The sequence below is a fragment of the Bos taurus genome, chromosome 5, assembly GCF_002263795.3.
Source record: "Bos taurus isolate L1 Dominette 01449 registration number 42190680 breed Hereford chromosome 5, ARS-UCD2.0, whole genome shotgun sequence".
In the NCBI taxonomy this organism is placed as follows: domain Eukaryota; kingdom Metazoa; phylum Chordata; class Mammalia; order Artiodactyla; family Bovidae; genus Bos; species Bos taurus.
This window is the reverse complement of record NC_037332.1, coordinates 102,298,358-102,320,901: the sequence shown is the minus strand read 5'-3', so window position 1 is coordinate 102,320,901 and position 22,544 is coordinate 102,298,358. Positions and strand designations below refer to the sequence as shown.

The following is a 22,544-nucleotide window of genomic DNA, read 5'->3' as shown; positions in this document are numbered from 1 at the left end:
GAGCCCAAGAAAATAAAGTCTCTCACTGTTTCCATTGTTTCCCCATCTATTTGCCATAAAGTGGTGGGACTGGATGCCATGATTTTCATTTTTTGAATGTTGAGTATTAAGCGAACTTTTTTACTCTCCTCTTTCACCTTCATCAAGAGGCTCTTTAGTTACTCTTCACTTTCTGTTGTAAGGGTGGTGTCATCTGCATATCTGAGGTTATTAATATTTCTCCAAGCAGTCTTGATTCCAGCTTGTGCTTCATCCAGCCTGGCATGATGTACCCTGCATAGAAGTTAAATAAGCAGGTGACAATATACAGCCTTGATGTACTCCTTTCCCAATTTAGAACCATTGTTTCATGTCCATGTCAGTCCATTGTTTTGTGTCCGGTTCTAACTGTTGCTTTTGAACTGTATACAGGTAACGTGGTCTGGCGTTTTCATCTCTTTAAGAACTTTCCAGTTTCTTATGATCAACATAGTCAAAGGCTTTAGCCTAGTCAGTAAAGCAGAAATGTATGTTTTTCTAGAATTATCTTGCTTTTTCTATAATCCAATGGATATTGGCAATTTGATCTCTGGTTCCTCTGCCTTTTCTAAATCCAGCTGAAATACATGGAAGTTCTCAGTTCATGTGCTGTTGAAACCTAGCTTGGAGAATTTTGAGCATTACTTTGACAGTGAGTGAAATGAGTACAATTGTGCAATAGTTTGAACATTCTTTGGCATTGCCTTTCTTTGGGTTGTAATGAAAGCTGACCTTTTCCAGTCCTGTGGCCACTGCTGAGTTTTCCACATTTGCTGGCATATCCACGTTGGCTCAGATCAAATACTTAGACAGGATTGAGCCCTTATTATGTATCATTTCAAGTTCTCTTATCCTCACTGCTCTCAGTTTTGCTCTAGCTTCTGTGTTGCAATTGTCAAGTGTCAGGTTTTCCTGCAGCCTCAGCATCCCCACAGATAGGATGTGAGCTCCCCGCCCAGGTGAGCAGGTGCACCAGTGTGATGAGACTAGACCCTGACACAAACCCTCTTCTTGTCCTCCCCTGACTATGACCTAGTGACATTCAAATACACCATGGAAATCCCCTTATGTCTTTTTCTTGTGTAACTCCACCTGACCTCCAGTACTTTCCCTTGTTCATGGGTCTGCACACCCCATTTTGGGTCAGCAGTCCTGGTTTAAGCCTTTTCTATTGATCCCTCTCCCTTGTACCCAGTGCTGGTACTCTGTCTCTCTAGGAACTGTGAGTATAAAATACTTTGTTTTCCTGCACCCCTCCAAATCCCCTCTTGTAACTGCACATGTCTGACCACCCCATGAAAGAATGCAAGCTACCATGATGAACTTAATTCATAGAAGTCCAGCCTGGCAGTTATATATGTAAGAAGCATTTGACCTCACCTCCCTGTCTCCTATGAACACCACTGAGACCTGAAGCATCCAGTGACCAATGGGTATGGAGACTTTCTCTCCAGGGACAATCAAGCCCTTCTTCTCCCTTGAACACCTAACATTCAAGGAGTCACTGGCTCACTGGAATTTTCACCCAAGAGTGTTCTAAAGGCTGCGATCCATATTCTCATAATTATTCTGGGAATGAGACTGAGGTTTCTCCTGATGGGGAAACCCATCAAACCCATATAAAATTCCTTTATATGCCAAAGAGCTCTTACCTGAGCAGATTGCCCCAGCATCCTTTTCATGGGAATGGCCCTCAGGATGATGGTCTTTCACAGTAGGATAACTACACTTTGTGATAACTGATTTTGGCCCTTTGCAGTAAATATGATGAAATCAAATGGGGCCGATTCCTAGTTCAAATTTATCCCCTTTGGGAGTATCAACAGCACCTCCACACCCCAGCTGTCTCCACACCACAGCTGCCTCCTCTATGCTCCACTTGTGATTATTCACTGTGCCCCATGCTCCTTGGTGCTTCACTTCCACTCTCCCCTCACAGCTGTGGGCTCCATCCTTCAGCCTCACCTCCAGATCTGCAAGACAGACACAGACACAGGACATGAGAGAGATTTTAGGAGATCATGTAGTAGTATACTGACAAGTATTTTTTAAAATAAATCCTCTGGATGCTGCCCTCTCTTTAAATATGCCCAAGGCTACTAGGGCCCAGCTTCCCCATCTCAGTTTCAGCTCACAGCCTGGAATCCAGGGAAGAATGCTCCCTCTCCTTCCCTGTCCATAGGGAGCATCTCATCCAGCTTAGGAACAGAGGGCTGGGGTAATAAGCTCTGAAGTGTCCAAGTTATTCCTGTTGGCTGGTATGTATGTCCTTGTGTAATCTTCTGACTAAAATGTAACGAGTAACATGCATCTAACAAATGCAATTGACAAAGTGTTGAGATGTCAGTTAGATTAGGTTTCAAGGTGATTCTGGTTTCCCCTTGGTGACCTATCTTACTCTTTCTCTCTTGCTTTAATGAAGCGAGCTGCCATGCTGTGAGCTGTGAATGGTGAGACTAGCAAGACAAGGAAACAAGCAAGGCCTCTAGGCAACAACCAGCAAAGGATTGAGACTCTCAGCTAAACAGTTCACCAAGGTCTGAATGCTGCTAATAGCCAGGTGAGCACTTTTAGCAATATGTATCCATGATTAAACATTCAGATGATTACATCCTTGTGAGACATCATGAGTCAGGGGACCCAGGTAAGTCATGTCAATTCCTGACTTACAGAAAGTGTGAGAAACCAGGTGTTTGCTGACTTAAGCTTCCAAGTTCAGCAGTAATTTGTAGCAGAACAACACATAACTAATGTAGGGCTTCCCTCCAGAGTCAGAAGACAGGGCTGAACAAGCTGGAGGGTTATACATGAGCCTTCACTGCTTCATCCAGATGAGACTTCCTCCTGTGTGATCAGGTCTGCTGCGTGGTCACTGGGGGTTCCTACAACCTGGAACTGGGGCCCAAACCACCTTTCTCTGTTACATCAGGTTCTCACACCATGCCCCAGGCTCCTGCTTGGCTGTCAGGAACTGACTTTCCTGTGACCATGAATTGGTTCCATTAGCTCTGAATTTGGGTCAGAAAGTGAGACTCTTTCTTATATTCTAATGAGATGTGATCCCTGGGCCACCATTCACACTGCTCAGGTCTCCACCACCTTACCCCATCCCCCACCCCATGTGCTCTCACACAAGGGAAACAGAAGTGATGCATCACAGAGGGAATATCTGGGGAAATGCTGAACTGGAGAAGATCCTGGTGTGTAGTCGGCTCAGGCAGGTGGTCACAACAAGATACCGCAGCCTGACTGTTTAAACAACAGAAATGTATTTATCTTATCACAGTTCTGGAGGCTGGTAAGTCCATGATCAATGTGCTGGCAAGGTGCTCACAAGGTCTCATTGTGAGACCTCTTCTCTTGACTTTCTGGCCATGGCTCCCTCACTGTGTGCTCACCTGGGCTTTCCAGTTACATGAGCATCTGGAGAGAGGGAGGAAGAGGCGTCTCATCCTCTTCTCATAAGGTCACATATCGCATTAGGGCCACATCCTTATGACCTTGTTTATGCTTACTTACATCCTAAAGGCCCTGTCTCCTACTTGGTCACTGTGAGGGGTAGGGCTTAAGTATATGAACTTTGGAGGGACATAGTTCCATCCATGGACCTGTACATCTCATCTAGGAAGGAAATAAAGATAATAGTGAAGAGGTAAATAATACAGTAGATATAGGGAGCCATGCTGTGATGCTTACTCAGACTTTTTATAATCTGACACTGAGATGAGTGTAGAGGATTGAAATGGGATAGTAAAAGTACAAAAGAAGGTACCTTTGTTAGTATTAAAATTTTATGTTGGAGGCACATCTTGTGCTGTAAATGCAGAAAATAGTAAGACCATGTTCCTGGTTTCATGTACCTTTTATCTAGTTGAGGACACAAACAAACAAGTAGATGATCTCATTATTGTGATAAGTTCCGAGAGATCATCACATTATGGTAGGCTAGGTATTGAAGCTATTTCGTCTGCTGAAAACAAAGTGGAATAAATTCCGAAAAATCACCTTAAAAGTGACAAAGAGCTGACAAGGTGAGAACAAAATGTCAGACCAAAGCTGCAGGTAAAATGGAAATTCTCCAATTTAAGAAGGATGGGTTAAATCTGGTACCAAAAAAAGAGAGAGAGAGAGACATATAGGAGAAATTTTATATTTGCTAAAGAAGTAGATTTCATATTATTAAAAGTGCTCACAAAAAGTACCCCAACCTTCAAAGGCCAGCACTTCCACAGAGCTCAGAAACAATTCCCACATCCAGATAAAGGAAGAAAGGGCGGGAAGGAGTAAGAGCAGGAAGGAAACGTAGCACAGAGGCTGTGGTGAATATGGGAGTTGACCTGGCCTGCATCAGAAATGCCAGTCTTCCCTCCAGCAATTCTTGCAAATTCAGCCCTTCCCCATTCTGTACCTCAGTACCTCAGTCTTTTTCAACTAGTGAAGCACCTCACAAATCTTTCTCCAGAACCCCCTGAAGTCTACTCTTTATGTCATACAAGCTCCTCTACATTATTGTTGTTGTTCAACTGCTCAGTCGTGTCCAGCTCTTTGTGAATCCATTGGCTGTAGCATGTCATTGTTTCTACAACTGGATTCCTCCTAAACACAGTTCACGACTTCCAACAATTCACTACAGAGGATAAAATTTCTCTTCCATACCCAACTCCTCAAACTGAGAGGAAAAAACTCCAAGAGTTCAATTTCAATTAAAATAATGAAAATATCGACCTTATTAAAATTAGAATAACAATGCTATTCTAATCTTATCTTTGCTGAATTACTGCTAGGTTTACTTGCCAGCACTAACACATGTTCCTGAAAATATAGAAAAAGCAAACCTGTAGGAAGAAACTGGAGAGTAGATTAATAGAAGAAAACTGGAATACTTCATGAAAATGTCAGAGTATACAGTATAGCAAGGTGATCAGAGAGTAGAAACTGCAATCATGGTATAACCCTGTATGGGAGACAGCAAAAGAGACACTGATGTATAGAACAGTCTTTTGGACTCTGTGGGAGAGGGAGCGGGGAATGATTTGGGAGATTGGCATTGAAACATGTATAATATCATATAAGAAATGAATTGCCAGTCCAGGTTTGATGCAGGATACACGAAGCTTGGGGCTGGTGCATTGGGATTACCCAGAGGGATGGTATGGGGAGGGAGGTGGGAGGGGGGTTCAGGATGGGGAACACGTGAACATGGTGGATTCATGTTGATGTATGACAAAACCAGTACAATATTGTAAAGTAATTAGCCTCTAATTAAAATAAATAAATTTAATTTTTAAAAAAATAAATAAATGCCAGAGCACTCTCAAATCTTATATTTTAAAGAATATACTACCTGGAATTAATAACAAAGCATAAATTTTCTTAAAATGGTAACATGAGAAGCTCCAATATGGCTCAAAATTTTAACAGTTCAATCCATTTTTTATTCATTTCTGATTTGTCAAAATCAAGCAAGTCTTCCTGTAGTGTTTCCACATGTTTATCTACACTTGGAACCATGATTAGGACATTGTGACAATAAGGAGAATGCTGGAAATGCTAGAAAACAAGACTTCTTAAACCAAACACTCCTAAGTAAAACCAAATGCCCTTTGAAAATAATTATTTTTAATCATAACACTGTATTAAAGAGGATAGAAGAAAACTTTTGGGGAGATGAACAAGTTTATGGCATAGATTGTGGGAATGATTACACAGATATAGATATATATATATATATATATATATATATATATATATATACACACACACACACTGATCTCCAAAGTCAAAAGTTGCAAATATTTATTGTGTATTGCTTTTGGTATGTCAGTCATACCTCAGTAAAGGAGCTATTAAAAAGGAAAAGAGTTGTTTTCTTAACAGCCTCAAGAGTATCATCAAAGATCTGCTGAGGGTGAGATTGGAAAAGATCACTTTACCAGTGGTCTTTCCCAACAAAACACAGAGAGCTTATTGGCTGTGCTGGAGAAGGACCTACTGCAGGTATCCTCAGAGCTCCCCCGTCTCACAACCTCAGCAGCTGGGAGGAGCCTTTCCTGAGACCCAACCACCTCTATTAATGACTTTGCCATGATATCTGATATTATCTTCCACATTTAGCTGCTGCTGCTGCTATTTTGGTGCATTTCATGTCATGTATGGGCTTCCCCAATGCCTCAGCTGTAAAAATTCACCTGCAATGCAGGAGACATAGGAGACACAGGTTCAACTCCTGGGCCAGGAAGATCCCCTGGAGGAGGGTAGGACAATCCACTCCAGTATTCTTGCCTGGAAAATCCCATGGAGAGAGGAGCCTGGCAGGCTACAGACAATTGGGTGGCAAAGAGTGAAATGAGCACTCACATATGTATGCCCTGGAAACTTCATCAGACATTCTGATAATTTCTGGGAGCACCTCTGGCAAACAATGTGACCACACAATACCATTCTAGTTTTAAACTCAGCTTAGGTCAAATACATTTAGACAGGATTGAGCCTTATTATGTATTATTTCATGCTCTCTTAACTTCATTGTTCTTATGTTTGCTCCACCATTTGTAATTGTCAAACTTTGGATTTTCTTGCAGCTTCAGTTCAGCTCATTTCAGTCACTCAGTTGTGCCCAACTCTTTGCGACACCATGGACTCCAGCACACCAGGCTTCCCTGTCCATCAACTCCCAGAGCTTGTTCAAATTCATGTCCATTGAGTCGGTGATGCCATCCAACCATCTCATCCTCTGTCGTCCCCTTCTCCTGCCTTCAACCTTTCCCAGCATCAGGGTCTCTTCCAATGAGTCACTTCTTCCCATCAGGTGTCTAAAGTATTGGAGTTTCATCTTCACCATCAGTCCTTCCAATGAATGTTCAGAACTGATTTCCTTTAGAATTGACTGGTTTGATCTCCTTGTAGTCCAGGGACTCTCAAGAGACTTCTTCAATACCACAGTTCAATAGCATCAATTCTTTGGTGCTTAGCTTTCTTTATGGTCCAACTCTCACATCTGCACATGACTACTGGAAAAACCATAGCTTTCACTAGACGTACCTTTGTCAGCAAAGTAATGTCTCTTTTTATAATGCTGTCTAGGTTGGTCATAGCTTTTCTTCCAAGGAGCAAGCGTCTTTTAATTTCATGGCTGCAGTCACCATCTGCAGTGATTTTGGAGCCCTCCAAAATAAAGTCTGACACTTTTACCATTGTTTCCCCATCTATTTGCCATGAAGTCATGGGACCAGATGCCATGATCTTAGTTTTCTGAATGTTGAGCTTTCAGCCAACTTTTTCACTCTCCTCTTTCACTTTCATCAAGAGGCTCTTTAGTTCCTCTTTGCTTTCTGCCATAACGGTGGTGTCATCTGCATATCTGAGATTATTAATATATCTCAAGGCAATCTTGATTCCAGCTTGTGCTTCATCCAGCCCGGCATTTCACATGATGTACTCTATATATAAGTTAAATAAGCAGGGTGGCAATTTATAGCCTTGATGTACTCCTTTCCCAATTTAGAACCAATCCATTGCTCCATTTCCAGTTCTAACTGTTGTTGCTTGACCTGCATACAGATTTCTCAGGAGGCAGGTAAGATGGTCTGGTATTCCCATCTCTTTAAGAATTTTCCACAAATAGGATGTGAGCTATTTGTGGAAACAACCCCACAAATAGGATGTGAGCTCCCCACTCAGGTGACCAGGTGCACCACTGTGATGAGACTAGCCCCTGCCACGAGTCCCATATCTTGTCCTCCCCTGACTGTGACCTAGAAACCTTCAAATGCACCAGTGAAATCTTCCTGTGCCTTTTCCTTGTGTAACTCCACCCTGACCCCTAGTATTGTCACTTGCTCGTGAGTATCCACTCCCTCCTGCAGTCATCACTGCTAGGTTGATCCTTGTCTATCATTACCTCCCCCATTACCCACCTGATGATACCTGTCTCTCTGGGATCTATGAGCAAAATAAATCTTGTTTAGCCTGCATCTCTCTTGTATCCCTCCTTACAGCTGCAGATGTCTGACCATGTCATAAAAGAATACAAAAAGCTACCATGATGAACCTAATTCATAAAAGTCCAACCTGGAAGCTGTACATGCATGAAGCATTTGAGCTCACATCCCTGCATCCTGTGACACATTACAGAGACTGGAGGGACCAGTGATGATGAGTCTGGAGCCTTTGTCTCCAGGGACAAGCAAGTCCTTATGTTGCTTTGAGCACATAATGTTCAAGGAATCACTGTGTAAAAGCAACCTTCACTCAAGAATGTTCTAAACTCTGTGATCCATAGTCTCATAGTTACTCTGGGAATGAGACTAGGGTTTTTCCTACTGGGGATCCCTTCCAAGACCAGATAGGACTTACCTGAGCAGACTGCTCTAACATCCCTGTCATGGGAAAGGCCCTCAGGATGATAGTCTTTAAGAATAGGATAAGTACAGGACATGAGCACTGACTCTTTTCCATTGCAGTAAGTAGAATGAAACCTAATGGGGCCTATCTCTGGTCCAAAAGGAGCCCCTCTGGAAGCATCAGTGGCAGCTCCACACCCCAGCTGTCTGCACACCACTTGTGCCTCCTCCAGTTTCCAGTTGTGATCATTCACTGTGCCCCATTCTCCTTGGTGCTTCACTCCACTCTCCCTTCACAGCTGTGGGATCCATCCTTCAGCCTCACCTCCAGAGCTGCAAGACAGACACAGACACAGGACACAGGAGAGATTTAGGGGACCATGTAGTAGTTTACTGGTGAGTACTAAAAGAAAATTCAGATGTTGAAAACTGACCTCTGTGAATAACACTTCCTGACTTCTGTGGTAAAAATATTCCAACCATGGCCAACTTAAAGCCCCCAATGTGCCATCACTGAACCTGGAGCAAGAAGGGACACACCAGGTTTTTCTCAGGAGCCTGTAGAACCAGCTCCAGGGACACTACAGAGGACAGACCTTCAGAGACTGGATGCTGCCTTCCCTGTAGATGTGCCCAAGGCTACTAGGGCTCAGCTTCTCCATCTCATTTACAGCTCATGGCCCAGGATCCAGGGAGGAATCCTCCCTCTACTTCCTTGTCCATAGGGAGCATCTCATCCAACTCAGGAACAGAGGTCTGGGGTAACAGGCTCTAAAGTGTCCTAAATGTTTCTGTTACCTGTGTTCACATTCTTGTGTAATCCCCATGTAATCCCCGAATGTACCTAGTATCATGCATCTAACAAAAGAAATTTGCCTAAGTGAAGTCACTTAAGAGATTAGGTTTCAAGATGACTCTGGTTCCTCCATCATTGATCTGTCTTACTTCCTCTCTTGCTCTAATGAAACCAGCCACCACGTTGTGAAAACTTATGGAGAGACTCACATGACAAGGAACAGAGGCAGAACTGTAGCCAACAGCCAAGCAAGGGACTGAGGTTCTAAGTTCAACAGTCCACCAAGTTCTGAATGCTGCCAACATCTAGGTGAGTATGTTTGGACGATCTCCATCCCTGGTTGAACCTTCAGATGATCACATCCTTATGAGAAATCATGAGTCCGAGGACCCAGGTAAGCCATGTCCATTCCTGGTCCCCACAAAGTGTGAGATACTAGGTGTCTGCTGACTTAAGCTGCCAGGTTCAGCACTAATTTGTTGCATAACAACACATAACTAATATAGGGCTTCTTCCAGGGTCAAAAGACTGGGGGTGAACAAACTGGAGGTTTATACGAGTTCCTTCACTGCTTCATCCAGATGAGATTTCTTCCTGTGTGACCAGGTCTGAGGCCTGGTCCCACCTGAAACTGGGACTCAAACCACCTCTCTCTGTCATATCAGGTCTCACCCAGTGTCCCAGGTTCCTGCCTTCCTGTCAGGAACTGAGAATTGAGTTTCCTCAATTCTCAATTGAGACCTTGAATTATTACCATTAGCTTTGAATTCAGGTCAGAAAATGAAATAATTCTTAAAATTTAACAAGATGCAGTCTCTGGGGCATCATTCACCTGCTCAGGTCTATGCCCAGGCCCATATATGCTTCACTCTGGAACCAGGAGTGGTGAATCAAAGAAAGAAACATGTGGAGAAATACTGAACTGGAAAAGATTGTCTGTATTAGAAGGCTCAGGCTACCTACCACAAGACACCACAGACCGGCTGGTTAAACAACAGAAATGTATTTATCTTATCATAATTCTGAAGGCTGGTAATATCACTTTACCAGTGATCTTCCCCAACTTAACACCCAAGAGCTGATTCACTGTGGTAGCTAAGGACCTAGTGCAAGTGTCCTCAGGGTTACCAGCAGCTGGCATAATCCTTTTTATGACCCACTACCTCTATTAGTGAACTGGTTGTGATATCTGATAATTTATACCTCAATTCCAACTATTCTTATGGGGTTAATATCCTGGACAATTCATCAAACATTCTGATAACACCTGGGAGCATCTCTGGCAAACACTGTGCCACTCAATCACATTCTAGCTTCTAACCTGGTTCAGGTCAAATACATTTAGACAAGACTGAGCCATTATTATGTATCATTTCAAATTTTCTTAGCCTCACTGCCCTTAGTTTTGCTTCAGCTTCTGTGTTGTAATTGTCAAACCTCGGGTTTTCCTGTTCCCTCAACATCCCCCCAAATAGGATGTGAGCTCCCCACCCAGGTGACTGGTGCAATCAGATGAACCAGATTGATGAGACTAGCCCCTGACACAAATCCCCCATCTTTTCCTCCCCTGTGACCTGCTGCTGCTGCTGCTATGTCACTTCAGTCGTGTCTGACCCTGTGCGACCCCATAGATGGTAGCCCACCAGGCTCCCCTGCCCCTGGGATTCTCCAGGCAAGAACACTGCAGTGGGTTGCTATTGCCTTCTCTAATACATGAAAGTGAAAAATGAAAGTGAAGTAGCATGTGACTCTTAGCGACCCCATGGACTGCAGCCTACCAGGCTCCTCCATCCATGCAATTTTCCAGGCAAGAGTACTGGAGTGGGGGTGCCATTGCCTTCTCCGCCCCTGTGATCTAGTGACCTTCTAATGCACCCATGATATCCCCTCACACCATTTCATAGTATAACTACACCCTGACCCAGGTATTATCACTTCTCCATGGGTCTTCACTCTCTTATGTGTCACAGCTGCTTCACTGAGCCTGATCTCTTGGCACCTCCCCCCTTGTACCCACCTGATAAAACTCTGTAGGATGTCTCTCTAGGATCTGCGAATATCATAAACTTTGTTTTCCTGACCTCTCCTCTATCCCCTCTTATAATCACACTTGTCTTACCATCTCATGGAAAAGTACAATAGGCTACCTTGGTGAACCTAATTCATAGAGGCCCAACCCATCAGCTCTGCATATGAAACAATAGAGCTCACTACCTTGCCTCCATATCACAGAGACTGGAGAGACCAGGGACAATGGGTCTGGAGACATTCTATCCAGAAATAAGTAACACTTGATGTTCCCTTGAGCACCTAATATTCAAGGAATCACTGGAGTTTTCACCCAGAATGTACAAAAGGCTGTGATCCATTTTCTCACGCTATTCCCAGAAAGGCCATCTAAAACTCTATACTTGAAAAACACTTTTTTTAAAATAGTAAAGCCCCAGAACATTATATCCCTAAACTGATGATGTAGGGTTGGCAGCTTCCATCCACCCCAACAAAGATCAATGTTTAAACAGCTAAAAAAAAATAATAATAATCAGCTTTTCACAAACAAAACATCTCTGGGCATAACTGGAGTCCTCTTAATAAATTTTAGAAACACAAAGACATTGTCATTTTACCGTCATCATTTCATCTCCTAGGATGGGAGCTGACCTGGAGGGTGATCCCAGGCTTCTCTCCTGCAGTTGTTACATTATCATCATCTCACCATTTTGCTGGAAATGGCTCCAGCATTACTTGAAATGTTATAAAATAGGTTTTCTTAAAACAAAAATTCATACTGAAACTCAAATGTCCTTTGACAATAATTATGTTTAATGGTAACATTGTAATAAAAAGGACAGAAGGAAACTGATGAGGAGATGGACAGGTTTACAGCGTAGATTGTGGAAATGGTTTCATAGATGTATACAGGTCTCCAAACTCATTAAGTTGTAAATATTAACTATGTATAGCTTTTTGCATATCAGTCATAACCTCAATAAAGGAGTTTTATAAAAGGAAAAGAATTGTTTTCTTAACAGCTTCAAGAGTATCAACAAAGATCTGCTAAATGCGAGATTGAAAAAGATCACTTTTCCAATGATCTTCCCCAACAAACCACAGAGAGCTGATTAACTGTGCCTGCTAAGAACTTACTCCTCAGAGTTCCCCTGTCCCACCACCTCAGCAGCTGGACTGATCCTTTCCTGAGACCCATCCACCTCTATTAGGGACTTTGCTGTGATATCTGGTAATATCTTCCTCATTCCAGCTATTGTGGTGGGATTATGCCCTTGAAAATTCATCAAACAACATTCTGATAACAACTGGGAACATCTCTAACAAATACTCTGACTACCCAATCACATTCTAGTTGCCATCTTGTCGCCAGACAATTACATGTAGACAACACTGGGACCTTCTTCTGTATCATTTCAAGTTTTCCTAACCTTACTTACATTAGCTTTGCTCGAGCTTTCGTGTTGTAATTGTCAAACCTCAGGTTTTCCTGATCCCTTAGCATCCCCATAAATAGGATGTGAGCTCCCCACCCAGGTGAGCAGGTGCACCTGTGTGATGAGACTAGATCCTGTCCAACTCACCCATCTTGTCCTCCTCTGAGACCTAAGGACCTTCAAAAAGACCTAAGGACCTTTCACCAGTGAAAGCCCTCACACCTTACTTTCTATAACTTCACACTGACTTTTAGCATTGTCACTTGTTCTTGGGTCTTCACACTCCATTTTACATCACCACTTCTGGGCTGAGCCTGTTCTATTGGTACCTCCCCCATATACTCACCTGATGACACTCTCTTTAGGAACTGTGAGTATAATAAACTATGCTTGCTTGCAACTCTCCTATATCCTCTCTTTTAGTTACACTTGTCTGGCCATCTCATGCAAGAAAACAACAAGCTACCAGGATGAACCTAATTCATAGATGATCAACCCAGCAGTTGTACCTGCATGAAACATTTGAACTCAGCCCCCTGCCTTCTATGACACATCACAGAGACTGGAGGGACCACTGACTATGGGTCTGGAGCCTTTCTCTCCAGGGACTAGCAAGTCTTTATGTTGCTTTGAGCACCTAACTTTCAAGAAATCACAGTGTGAGTACAATCTTCTCCCAAGTATGTTCTAAAGTCTGTGATCCATATGCTCGTATTTACTCTGGGACTAAAACTGAAACTAACCTGCTGGGACCCCATTCCCAGACAAGATAAGGCTTACCTGAGCAGACTGCTCCAGCATCCTTGTTATGAGAATGGCCCTCAGGATGATGGTCTTTAACAAGAGGATAAGTACACTCAGTGATAGCTGACTCTGTCCATTTGTAGTAAATATACTGAAACCAAATGGGTCCAATTCCTAGTCCAAATTTAGCCCCTTTGGGAGCATCAACTTCAGGTCCACACCTCAGCTGTCTGCACAGCTGCCTCCTTCATGTTCCAGTTGTAGTCATTCACTGTGCCCCGTTCTCCTTGGTGCTTCACTTCCACTCTTCCCTCACAGCTGTGGGCTTCATCCATTAGTCTCAGCTCCAGAGCTGCAAGAGAGACACAGACATAGGACACAGGAGAGATTTTAGGAGACAGTGTAGTAGTGTTCTGCTAAATATTAAAAAAAAATCTCCTCTCTTCGGGAAAAAACATCCCTGTGAATAACATTTCTCGACTTCTATGGTATAAGTATTCTCACCATGGCCAACTCGAGGCTCCCAATGTGCCATCACTGAACCTGGAGCAGGAAGGGAGGCACCAGGTATTTCTCACGAGCCTGTAGAACCAGCTCCAGGGACACCACCCAGGACAGGCCTTCAGAGACTCTGGATGCTGCCCTCCCTGTAGATGTGCCCAAGAACAGGGGCCCAGCTTCACCATCTCAGTTACAGCTCATGGCCCAGAATCCAGGGAGGAATCCTCCCTCTCCCTTCCTGTCCATAGGGAGCATCTCATCCAGCTCAGGAACAGAGGGCTAGGGTAACAGGCTCTCAAGTGTCCCAGTTATTCCTGTAGTCTGGTCTTCACATCCTTCTGTAATCCCCCTCCTCCAAAAAAATACACCTAACAACATGCATCTGCTACGGTTTTTCCAGTGGTCATGTATGGGTGTGAAAGTAGGACTGTGAAGAAAGCTGAGCACCGAAGAATTGATGCTTTTGAACTGTGGAGTTGGAGAAGACTCTTGAGAGTTCCTTGAACTGCAAGGAGATCCAACCAATCCATCCTAAACGAGATCAGTCCTGAATATTCATTGGAAGGACTGATGCTGAGGCTGAAACTCCAATATTTTGGCCACCTCATGCGAAGAGTTGACTCGTTGGAAAAGACCATGATGCTGGGAGGGATTGGAGGAAGGAGGAGAAGGGGACAACAGAGGATGAGATGGCTGGATGGCATCACCAGCTCGATGTACACGAGTTTGGTATATGTACCAACTCTGAGAGTTGGTGATGGACAGGGAGGCCTGGCGCGCTGGGATTCATGGGGTCGCAAAGAGTCAGACAAGACTGAGTGACTGAACAGAATTGAACTGACTGAAGATACGTAATTTGGTCAAAGTGATGAGAAGTCACTTAGATTAGGTTTCAATTGACTGTGATTTCCCCTTGTTTACCTATCTTACTCTCTCTCTTGCTGTAATGAAGACAGCTACCACTTTGTGACCTACTCATGGTGAGACCCCTCATGACAAGCAATGGAGGGAGGTCACTAGCCAACAACCAGCCTGGCACTGAGACTCTCAGGTCAACAGTCCATTAAGGTCTGAATGCTGCCAACATCCAGGTGAGTACATTTGGATAATATCCACCCCTGGTTAAACCTTCAGATGATTGCATCCTTGTGAGACCTCATGAGTCAGAGACCCAGGTAAACCATGTCAATTCCTGGTCCACAGAAAGTGTGAGATACTAGGTGTTTTCTGACTTAAGCTGCCAAGTTCAGCAATAGTTTGTTGCACAACAACACATGACTAATGTAGGGCTTCCCTCCAGAGTCAGAAGACAGGGGTTGAACAAGCTGGAGATTTACACATGAGCCTTTACTGCTTCATCCAAAAGAGACTCCTTCCTGTGTGACCAGGTCTGCTGCCTGGTCCCACCTGGAACTGGGACCCAAACCACTTCTCTCTGTTACATCAAGTCTCACCCATTTTCCCAGGTGGTATCTTCCAGTTGGGAACTGAGAAGTGAGTTTCCTGTGACCATGAATTGGCTTCGTTAGCTCTGAATTAGGGTCAGAATGTGAGAATGTTTCTTATAGTCTAAAGAGACTTGATCCCTGGGGCACCATTCACACTGCTCAGGTCTCCACCCCACCCCATGTGCTCTGGAGACAGAAGTGGTGCATTACAGAGGGAACATCTGGGGAAATGCTGAACTGGAGAAGATCCTGGTGTGTAGACAACTCAAGCCAGCACCTACCACAAAACAGCACAGACTGGCTGGTTAAACAGCAGAAATACATTTATCTTATCAGAATTCTAGAGGGTGGTAAGTCCAAGGCACAGTGCTGGCAAGGCAGTGCTCATTTATAACCTCTTCCTTTGGCTGCAAGCCACAGTTTTCTCACTGTGTGCTTACCTGGCCTTTCCTTGGACATATGCACTTAGAGAGAGAGGGGGAGGCCTGTCTCTTCCTCTTCCTGTAATGTCACCTGTTAAATTAAGGCCACATCCTTCTGACTTTAATTAACCTCAAATACCTCCTAAAGGCCCTATCTCCTACGCAATCACTGTGGGGCTAGGTCTTTAACATATATGTTATGGAGGGACACAGTTCAGTCCATAAACCTGTGTAAGCTCATTCTCAGAAGGAAATAACTATACAAGAGGAGGAGGTGAAGAGACAGTAGACACAGGGAGATGTCCTGTGATGCTTACTCAGATGTTTTAGACTCAGATACTGAAGTGAGAGTAAAGGATTGAAATAGGGTCTTGAAAGTTCATGATAAGTTACTTTTATTAATAATGAAAATGAAGGACCTGTGCTCATATCCAAAAATAGACCTGCTGGGTTGATGAAAACATGTGCATGTATGCACTTCCACTTACCACATCTCTCTATTTAACTGCCCAAATTGTATGTAATTATTTTATCTTGTTAGGCTAGTCATGTTTCTATTATGGCCTGAAATTGTAATTATCTTTCATTTTTGTCTGGCTATTGATTGTGAAAACTGATAAACATCTTTTACTATTGTGGTTATGTAACTATTATTCATTTTAATATCACTGTATCATGATTGGTCAACAGAAAGTAACAGACTTCTATATCACTAAAACTACATTTAAGAGAAAAATCTGTAATCAGTTTCTAAAATCCAGATGTGCATTAGAATTATCTTAGAATTTTTTGAGAAATACAAGTGCCCAGGTATTATTTTTTCCCCCAAAGCTTCAGATGTAATTCTAATGAGCAGCCGTGTTTAAAAATAACTGGATTATACGATCTTTTCCTAGTTTGTTTCATTTCACATTCAGTGCTCTCATTTAATTTAATTTATGTTTTCTAATTTCTCCATCTCTGTTTTTTGATGTTATTTCCCAATGCTTTATCAAGTGTAACAAAAAGTATATATATTATATTCATATATATTTGTGTGTGTGTCTGTGGTGTGTCTGTGGGTGTGTCTGTGTGAGTGTGTTTGCTTAGTCGCTCAATCGTGTCAGACCCTTTGCAACCCCATAGCCCACCAGGCTCCTCTGTCCATGGAGATACTCCAGGCAAGAATACTGGAGTGTGTTGTCATGACCTCCTCCAGGGGATCTTTCCAATGCTGGGATTGAACCCAGGTCTGCCACATTGCAGGCAGATCCTTTACCTTCTGACCACCAGGGAAGCACATATCTATATACATATAATATATAAATATATATTACATATAATATGTATATACCTAAATCAAACCCCTTATGATTATACAGTGGAAGTGAGAAATAGATTTAAGGGACTAGATCTGATAGACAAAATGCCTGATGGACTATGGATGGAGGTTTGTGACATTGTATAGGAGACAGGGATCAAGACCATCCCCAAGAAAAAGAAAAAGAAAAAAGAAAAATGGCTGTCTGAGGAGGCCTTACAAAGCTGTGAAAACAAGAGAAGTGAAAAGCAAAGGAGAAAAGAAAAGATATACCCCCTGGAATGCAGAGTTCCAAAGAATAGCAAGGAGAGATAAGAAAGCCTTTCTCAGTGATCAGTGCAAAGAAATAGAGGAAAACAATAGAATGGGAAAGAGTAGAGATCTCTTCAAGAAAATTAGAGATACTAAGGGAATATTTTTCTTGTGTTGTTGGAAGAGGGTGTTTGCTATGACCAGTGCATTTTCTTGGCAAAACTCTATTAGTCTTTACCCTGCTTCATTCCGTATTCCAAGGCCAAATTTGCCTGTTACTCCAGGTGTTTCTTGATTTCCTACTTTTGCATTCCAGTCCCCTATAATAAAAAGGACATCTTTTTTGGGTGTTAGTTCTAAAATGTCTTGTAGGTCTTCATAGAATCGTTCAACTTCAGCTTCTTCAGCGTTACTGGTTGGGGCATAGACTTGGGTTACTGTGATATTGAATGGTTTGGCTTGGAAACGAACAGAGATCATTCTGTCGTTTTTGAGATTGCATCCAAGTATTGGATTTCAGACTCTTTTGTTGACTATGATGGCTACTCCATTTCTTCTGAGGGATTCCTGCCCACAGTAGTAGATATAATGGTCATCTGAGTTGAATTCACCCATTCCAGTCCATTTCAGTTCGCTGATTCCTAGAATGTCTACAGTCACTCTTGTCATCTCCTGTTTGACCACTTCCAATTTGCCTTGATTCATGGACCTGACATTCCAGGTTCCTATGCAATATTGCTCTTTACAGCATTTGACCTTGCTTCTATCACCAGTCACATTCACAGCTGGGTATTGTTTTTGCTTTGGGTCCATCCTTTCATTCTTTCTGGAGTTATTTCTCCACTGACCTCCGGTAGCATATTGAGCACCTACTGACCTGGGGAGTTCCTCTTTCAGTATCCTATCATTTTGCCTTTTCATACTGTTCATGGGGTTCTCAAGGCAAACACACTCTTCCATCAACACCTTCCAACAACACAAGAGAAGACTCTACACATGGACATCACCAGATGGTCAACACCGAAATCTGATTGATTATATTCTTTGCAGCCAAAGATGGAGAAGCTCTATACACTCAACAAAAACAAGACCAGGAGCTAACTGTGGCTCATATCATGAACTCCTTATTCCCAAATTCATACTTAAATTGAAGAAAGTAGGGAAAACCACTAGACCATTCAGGCATGACCTAAATAAAATCCCTTATGATTATACAATGGAAGTGAGAAATAGATTTAAGGAACTAGATCTGATAGAGTGCCTGATGAACTATGGAATGAGGTTTGTGACATTGTACAGGGAACAAGAACAGGGATCAAGACCATTCCTATGGAAAAGAATTGCAAAAAAGCAAAATGGCTGTTTGGGGAGGCCTTACAAATAGCTGTGAAAGAAGAGAAGTGAAAGCAAAGGAGAAAAGGAAAGATACAAGCATCTGAATGCACAGTTCCAAAGAATAGCAAGGAGAGATAAGAAAGCCTTCCTCAGTGATCAGTGCAAAGAAATAGAAGAAAAAAACAGAATGGGAAAGACTAGAGATCTCTTCAAGAAAATTAGAGATACCAAGGGAACATTTCATGCAAAGATGGGCTCAATAAAGGACAGAAATGGTATGGACCTAACAGAAGCAGAAGATATTAAGAAGAGGTGGCAAGAATATACAGAACTCTACAAAAAAGATCTTCATGACCCAGATAATCACGATGGTGTGATCACTCACCTAGAGCCAGACATCCTGGAATGTGAAGTCATGTGGGCCTTAGTAAGCATCACTGTGAACAAAGTTAGTGGAGGTGATGGAATTCCAGTTGACCTATTTCAAACCCTGAAAGATGATGCTGTGAAAGTGCTGCACTCAATATGCCAGCAAATTTGGAAAACTCAGTAGTGGCCACAGGACTGGAAAAGATCAGTTTTCATTCCAATCCCAAAGAAAGGCAATGACAAAGAACGCTCAAACTACCGCTCAGTTGCACTCATCTCACACTCTAGTAAAGTAATGCTCAAAATTCTCCAAGCCAGGCTTTAACAATATGTGAACCGTGAACTTCCTGATGTTCAAGCTAGTTTTAGAAAAGGCAGAGGAACAAGAGATCAAATTGCCAACATCCGCTGGATCATGGAAAAAGCAAGAGAGTTCCAGAAAAACATCTATTTCTGCTTTATTGACTATGCCAAAGTCTTTGACTGTGTGGATCACAATAAATTGTGGAAAATTCTTCAAGAGATGGGGATACCAGACCACCTGATCTGCCTCTTGAGAAACCTATATGCAGGTCAGGAAGCAACAGTTTGAACTGGACATGGAACAACAGACTGGTTCCAAATAGGAAAAAGAGTATGTCAAGGCTGTATATTATCACCCTGCTTATTTAACTTCTATGTAGAGTACATTATGAGAAACACTGGACTGGAAGAAGCACAAGCTGGAATCAAGATTGCCAGGAGAAATATCAATAACCTCAGATATGCAGATGACACCACCCTTATGGCTGAAAGTGAAGAGGAACTAAAAAGCCTCTTGATGAAAGTGAAAGTGGAGAGTGAAAAAGTTGGCTTAAAGCTCAACATTCAGAAAACGAAGATCATGGCATCTGGTCCCATCACTTCATGGGAAATGGATGGGGCAACAGTGGAAACAGTCTCAGACTTTATTTTTTGGGCTCCAAAATCACTGCAGATGGTGACTACAGCCATGAAATTTAAAAAGACACTTACTCCTTGGAAGGAAAGTTATGACCAACCTAGATAGCATATTCAAAAGCAGAGATATTACCTTGCCAACAAAGTTCCATCTAGTCAAGGCTATGGTTTTTCCTGTGGTCATGTATGGATGTGAGAGTTGGACTGTGAAGAAGGCTGAGCGCCGAAGAATTGATACTTTTGAACTGTGGTGTTGGAGAAGACTCTTGAGAGCCCCTTGGACTGCAAGGAGATCCTAAAGGAAATCAGTCCTGAATATTCACTGGAAGGACTGATGCTGAAGCTGAAACTCCTATACTTAGGCCACCTGATGCGAAGAGCTGACTCATTTGAAAAGACCCTGATGCTGGGAACTATTGATGGCAGGAGGAGAAGGGAATGACAGAGGATGAGATGGTTGGATGACATCACTGACTCAATGGACATGAGTTTGGGTAAACTCTGGGAGTTGGTGATGGACAGGGAGGCCTGGCGTGTTGTGGTCCATGGGGTCTGAAAGAGTCGGACATGACTGAGAGACTAAACTGAAGTGAAGACCACTCTGTCCGTCAGGTACATATCACCTGGGCTACACTCCCCTTCTGCAGGGTGAGAGAGGATGTGGTCTTCTGTGTTTATAGACCCTCCCAACGCCTCCTCTCTGTGCAGCTGCGCAGAGGCAGAGTTCTTGTCCAACATATGAACATTTACACTTCTACACTAATGTTGGTTGTCTAAGACCATCAGGTTCCACTTTGTAAGTTTACAGTTTACAGAATCACAACAGGGTGGCAGAGCTGGAAAAGACAAATTCCTGGAAACTGGAGCCACAGGTTTTATTTTCTTGGGCTCAAAAATCACTGCAGACTGCAACTGAGCCATGAAATTAAAAGACGCTTGCTCCTTGGAAGGAAAGCTGTGACAAACCTAGACAGTGTATTAAAAAGCAGGAACATCACTTTGCCGACAATGTCTGGATAGTCAAAGCTGTGGTTTTTTCTGTACTCAAGTATGGATGTGAGAGTTGGACCATAAGGAAGGCTGAGGGCTGAAGAACTTATGCTTTTAAACTATGGTGCTGTAGAAGACTCTTGAGAGTCCCTTGGATTGCAAGGAGATCAAACCAGTCAATCTTAAAGGAAATAAATCCTGAATATTCATTAGAAGGACTGATGCTGAAACTGAAGCTCTAATACTTTGGCCACCTGCTGAGAAAAGCTGACTCGTTGGAAAAGACCCTGATGCTGGGAAAGATTGAAGGCAAGAGGAGAGGGGAGTGACAGGGGGTGAGATGGTTGGATAGCATCACCAACTCAATGGTTATGAGGTTAAGCAAACTCAGATAGTGAAGGATGGGAAAACCTTGGGTACTCTAGTCCATAGGGTCACAAAGAGTTGGACATGACTTTAATGACTGAGTAACAATGACAACAACAGAAACAGAAGAGTCAAGTAAAGTTTAAGTGCTTTTTATGTTTTTAAGAATCACAAATAATATTATTTTCATATTTAAACATATTTGAATGGCCTATGATGAAGACAACAGTCATTGTTTGAACTACTAAAATTAATTAAAATAGAAATATAGATAGACACTAAAGAAATAGATCAACCCTGAATATTCATTGGAAGGACTGATGCTGAATTTGAAACTCCAAAGCTTTGGCCATCTGATGCCAAGAGCTGACTTATCAGAAAAGACTCTGATGCTGGGAAAAAATGAGGACATGAGAAATGGGTAGCAGAAGATGAAATGGTTGGATGGTGTCACTGATTCAATGGACATAAGTTTGAGCAAGCTCTAGGAGCTAGTGAAGGACAGGGAAGCCTGGCTTGCTGAAGTTCATGGGGTCTTAGTGAGTCAGACATTGTTTAGTAGCTGAACAGCAAAAAAATAGATGGATGATGGATTTATGACAGTGATGATGGTGCTAGATAAATAGATAGATAAGTAAATATAGAATGCAATAAGGGGCTTTTTGGTTTTTTTAAATTATTCTTTTTTTATTTATTTTTATTTTTTCCCCCACTGCTGGGCATACACACTGAGGAAACCAGAATTGAAAGAGACATGTGTACCCCACTGTTCATCACAGCACTGTTTACAATAGCCAGGACATGGAAGCAACCTAGATGTCCATCAGCAGATGAATGGATAAGGGTCTTTTTAAACATGCTAAATCCCTTTCCCTTTATTGTATTTCAATTAGTCTCCAAATGAGGTTTCAGGGAGAGAAAGATTGCTGTTACAGGAAACTGAGGGAAGGTATGAGTCATTGTTCAACTCTAGCCCTCCAAGATAGGATTTTGGAATCTCAAAAAGGAAATATATAGTTTAGAAAAAATGAAGAGTTTCTAAACTTCCCATTTTCCCCATTGTATTTTGAAAGTTTCATTTGGTAAGATCCTGAACATAATTGTATTATAAACCATAACTAAAGAAGATGCAAAATATAATTAAAGGGAGCTTCCCCAGACAGAAGGGGAAATAGAAAATCTTCTGCTAGAAGGTGGCTGAAAGCAGGGGGCAAAGAAGATTCACGTGAAGTGGAAAGAGATGGGGTTCATGCTGCCTGGAACCATCAGTGACCCC

General features: G+C 42.5%; 1 pseudogene; it reads right to left on the bottom strand.

The window, feature by feature from the left end:
• The window catches only part of LOC100335428 (antigen WC1.1-like), a 42,390-nt pseudogene extending 27,085 nt beyond the window's left edge, over positions 1 to 15,305 (bottom strand).
• Positions 15,306 to 22,544: the final 7,239 nt, after the last annotated feature.